Source organism: Myotis nattereri (genome assembly GCF_964212035.1).
Source record: "Myotis nattereri genome assembly, chromosome: Y".
Classification (NCBI taxonomy): Eukaryota; Metazoa; Chordata; class Mammalia; order Chiroptera; family Vespertilionidae; genus Myotis; species Myotis nattereri.
This window is the reverse complement of record NC_138094.1, coordinates 33,618,308-33,623,980: the sequence shown is the minus strand read 5'-3', so window position 1 is coordinate 33,623,980 and position 5,673 is coordinate 33,618,308.

Genomic DNA, 5,673 nt, shown 5'->3' with positions numbered 1-5,673 from the left:
CTCTTTAGGAGACAAAAGCCAGGCTTGTGAGGAGAGAGGGAGAGGGGAAGAGCAAAGCTTAGGCCCAGCCCTGTCATCCAAGCTGGCCTGAGGCATCTCCTGGGCATCCTTGGAAATCAGCTTCTCTTAGTGAGGAAGGGCTTGTAATAAGAATAGAGCCGCAGTTGTTTAATCATTACTTACAAACTATAAATACGAGGCCCTGGGACACTGGAGGATGAAACAGGCTCTACTGAAAACATAGGCTGCCTCCATGGCCCATTACTCAGAAAAGAATTGCATTTTGCAAAGAGACCAGGCACAGGACAGGCTTTGATTTGGCAGCTGTGCCCGCACCCTGACCCCCTCCTGGGGTCTTTCTTAGGAAGGCTGACCATTCCAATCTCATCCCAGGAAGGGGCTGAGCTGTTGCTAAGGTCATAGAAGATTAGCCACCTTGTGGTCAGCCTTTGAGCTCCTGAAGGTCCAGACAGCAGGCCCTCCCCTCCCCTTTGCATGTCACACTTGCAGCTGGCAGCTACAGATAGCTATCTTCTCCCCAAGAGGCTGAGAGCTGAATTTCCAGGGTGAGCGACTCCTCGCCCCATACTGACCGCATCCTTGGAGTAAACATTCATTGTGTGGTTCAACGCTGTCTCTGCTTAACTTGGCTCAAGTAGTCACAGGCAGCCTCAGACACATTTGTGCTGCCTTTCTCTTCCACACTCAGACTTGGGGAATATTCAGACTCTGCAAACTGTGAGACCTTATCTGAGAGGGAGAGTGGGCTGAGGACACTGTGTCCCTGTCATGCAGGTGATCCTGCATCTCTTCACCATAGGCTGTGGAGAGGTCAGGGGGGTGGAGCGTAACAGCAGGGTGGTAAGGCTGGCTTCTAGTGTGTTCCTACCCTACCATTCCTCCAGACGTTCCCAATGCCTATGAACTAGCAGAGTTTAAGACTTCCAACTACATAGATGGAGGAATGAGGACAAATGAGGCCACTGCACTCAGCCTCAGTGGATTTGGGTTTGTCACCTAGAGCAGAGCAGATAAAAAGCAGAAACAGAAACAACTCCACTATTTCACCTGGGAACTAGAGATTCAGCATAGCCCTCCCCCCTCTCTCCTTGATGCATTTGGCAGCTATTTTTTTCCTGAGTGGCTGCTTATCCCATGCTCAGAGCTACACACAGTCTCTCCTCACAGAGTTTAGGATGACAATAGAAAACACACACACACACACACACACACACACACACACACACACACCAAAACCCAACAAGACCATTGTCTACAAATGGCTCTTTGTAACTAATTCTGTCAAGAGAACAAAGGTGCTGGTATGGAAAGTTACAGAGGTAGGTAGACTTCTGCCTGAGGGTTGTACAAGGAGGGGCCATCAGGGGCTTGGAAGGATCCTGTTCAGGGCATGAGGACAGACTGCACAATTTCTGAGAGAGTAAAGTGCTTGGCCAATTTGAGAATGCAAGAGACACTGGGGCACAGTGACAGAGAGGGCAATGGATGTATCCAGGGAAGGTGAAATTCAAAGGGAATCTATTTGAAGTTTGTCCACCCTTATGTTCATGATGATCCGGTTGTTTGTCAGCATTGCAGAGGTTGATGCACTAAAAAGACATGGTCTGTTATATCAAAAGCAAAATGCAGGCCACCCGACTGATTGCATAATGCAACCCTATTCTTGTAAAGTTAAATGTGAATATAACATTCATTTATTCCATTGCTTCACCCATTGCCTCACAATGTTCACCATGTTCCTAGGTGACAGTAAGCCTGCATAAGGAACAGGGACTAACAGTTCTTGGGCCCTACTCTCCTGGGAAATCAGCAAATCATATTTATGAATATCTTAAAGCAGTCCACATGTTCACTAAAAATGATAATGCTAGTCATTGTAAAATATCTTCCTGTATTTTTTACAGGGTTCTTTATTACAATTTCCTCTCCTGGACTGGTGGTGAAGATGTATTTTCATTTTAGAAACATGAAAAGTGTCAGTCAACCAGCACTGCATAATAATGATCACGATCATGACTTAAAAACCCTTCAGTAGTGGAAGAGAGGGAAGCTGGATGCTTTTGAAGGAGCTGCTGTGTGTTTGTGTGTGTGTGTGTGTGTGTGTGTGTGTGAGTGTGTGTGCATACACACACTCCTGCACAGCTGAGAGAGGCTGAGTCTAGCCTGTCCTGTGAGGGGATGAAATAGAGGTGAGGTGGAAGGGGTACATACTTTTGTCTACAATCACCTACAGTAAGCCTAAGTACGAAGGAAGCTGCATTCTCAAACTAAGCATCATACAGCCCTTACAGACTAAGGAAAACTTAGCCTTTTGATGTTGTAGTCTGACTCATGCCATGACAGTTTGAACTTTAATGCTGTCAGTTGTTTTCAGGTGAAGACACTAAGACGAAGGAGATTAAACAGGGGTCCAAAGCAGGGAGGGCAAATCAGGAAGGCATTTGGGGCTGACTTGTGCTTCCATGACACCCACTGTACAATAGGCTCCTGATTTCCTAACAGGCACATGCAATGGCCTCTGCACTCCCAGTACACTGCAGGATTAGCCGATGTGAAAGATCTCGGAGAGAATTCAGGGTGGCCAGAGTGCATTCGCCACAGTGTGTGTCCCGATTTCTGTGAACCACACCTTTTGAAAATTCTTTTGGCGTAAATATCCAGGAGCCCAGAGGGAAAGGCAGGAACCTCCATCCCTGGGCGGCATCCCTTCACCCAGATTCGGGCCTCCAAGAGACTGGACTCGAAGAGGGTACAGCCCTCCCCATGAGAGTAACTTCTGGGTTAGAGGTTGGTTGTTTGGAGAGGAACACTCAGCTGAAGGCCAGCTGCTCAATGACAGATGGAGCTCGCACAGCTCCAGGTTCATCTGAGTCATCCCCCTCTGTTTTCCCCCTCTTCTCCAGGTCCTGGGCCCAGCCAGCCTGGACCCAGTCCCTTCCCTGTCCAGCTGTGGCTCAGGAGGTGTGCTGGGTGAGCTGAACTGCAGCTGCTGGAATTTATAACCCTGCCTCCTGGGACCAACAATGTCTGGGAACCCCTCCCACACTCCTGATTGATGGTGTCACAGGGGAGGAGGGCAAACTAGCCAATAGACATCTGCTGAAGCCCTCTTGTTTACCATGTTTCATTCCAATCAGGCAAAGGCAACAATCTTCTGAAGAAGGTCTCTCTCTCTGAATTTTTGGGCAGGAGCGGGTAGGGGTTGCCCAAAGTTTCTCTCTGACACTTTGGCTTCTAAATAAAGAGCTGAAAATCAATATCCCAAAAGGCAGCTATAGGGTGGAATAATCTTGGCTTCCTTTATTTCTTAACTATTGGCTAAGAGGGTTCAGACTGGTGTCAGTCAGGTAGGTAGATATATATATCAAACAAACAAACCAACAAACAAAAAACAAAGAGACTTCTAGGGGACTTTAAAAGAGAGCCTGAAAACACGACAGTCATAGTAGCAGACTTTTATCACTCCTCTGACTTCACTGGATAGGTCTCCCATGTGACAAAATAATGATACAGAGACTCTAAAGAACACACTGAATCAGATGGATTTAATTTACATTTTAGGACATTTCACCCCAACAGAGCAGAATATACATTCTTCTCAAGTGCACATGGATCATTCCCAAAGATAGACCACATGGTAGGACACATAACAAGTCCCTACAAGTTCAAGAAGTTTTAAATCATATCAAGCATCTTCTTGGATCACAGTGGAGTGAAATGAGAAATCAAATAGAGTAAAAACACCCAAAAACATTTAAACACTTAGAGACTAAATAGAAGGCTAATAAACAATGAACTTGTTACAGTGAGATCAAGAAAATATCATAGATTATTTGGAAAAATAGGAAAATGAACAAATAACAACACAGAATCTCTGGGAAACAGCAAAAGCAGTTCTGAGAGGGAAGTTCATAGCACTATAGACATATCTCAGAAAAATAACAAAATCAGCAATAAACTATTTATCCCTACAACTGAAGAATTAGAAAGAGACCAACAAGAAGAGCCCAGAGTAAGTAGAAGGAAGGAAAAAATAAAGATTACAGCAGAAAAAATAAGAGAGACAAAAAATTCAATGAAACCAAAAGCTGGTTCCATGAACGGATAAACAAAATTGATAAACCATTAGCCAGACTCATTAAGAAACAAACACATATGATTCCAATAAGTAAAATCAGAAACAAGAGTGGAGGAGTAAGCACTGGCACCACAGAAATTCAAAGGATTGTAACAAAATACTATAAATAGCTATATGCCAAAATGCTGGACAATGCGGATGAAATAGATGAAGTCAGTAAAAAATGCAATCTACCAAATGTGATTCAGTAAGAATTAAGAAACCTGAATAGGCTCATAACAACTAATGAAATGGAAGCAGTAATCAAAACGCTTGCAACCAACAAAAGCTCCGGCCTGGACACCTTCACAGGGTAGTTCTACCTAACATTCAGAAAACTACAATCTATACTCCTCAAATTATTTCAGAAAATCAGAGGAAAGAATACTTCCAAACTCTTTGTATGAGGCCAGCATTATTCTAATTCCCAAACAAAGTAAAAACACTACAAAGAAAGAGAATTACAGGCCGATATAGCTGATGATGACAGATACGAAAGTTCTTAACCAAGTATTAGCAAATAGCATCCAGCATTATATTAAAAGGACCAAATGCCATTATCAAGTGGGATATACACCAGGGATGCAAGGCTGGTATTATATTCACAAATCAATAAACGTGATACAACTCATAAACAAACTGAGAGACAAAACTCTCGTGATCATATCGATAGACACAGGAAAAGAACTGGAAAAAACCCAACACCCAATTGTGATAAAAACTCTCAGCAACTTGGTAATAGATGGAGTATACCTCAACATGATAAAGGCCATATATGAGAAACCCACAGCCAACATCATACTCAATGGGCAAAAACTAAAACCATTTCCTCTAAAAGAACAGGAACAAGACAGTGATGCCAATTTTCACCATTCCTGTTCGACATAGTACAGGAAGTGCTCCCATAGTGTTCAGACATGAAGAAATAAAAGTCATCCCAACCGGAAAAGCACATAATTAGTGAATTTGGTCATGTATCAGTATACAAAATTAACACTCAAAAATATGTCTTTTGATACACCAAGAATGAACTCATAAAAAGAGAAACTAAGAAAAGTATCCCACTTACCATTGCAGTAAAAGAATTAAGGAAAAAACTCAATGAAGGAAGTAAAAGAACTGTACTTGGAAAATGACAGAACATTGAAAAGGAGATAAAGATATCAACAATGGACTAATATACCTTGTTGATGGGTTGGTAGAATTAACATCATTAAGATGTCCATACTACCCAAAGCAATTTATAGATTCAATGTAATCTCCATTAATATATCAACAGAATAATTCACAGACAAAGAACAAACTCTCCAAGAATTCCTATGGAGTAAAAATAGCCTCAGCCATCCAGGGAACAAGAAAAAAATATGGAAGGCTCAAAATACCAGATATTAAGCTATATTATAAAGCCACCATTCTCAAAACTGCCTGCTACTGCCACTAGAAAGGACGTATACACCACTGAAATAGAACAGAGAACCCAGAAGTGGACCCAAGTCATTACGCTCTATTATTAATTTACAAAGGAGGCAAGAGCA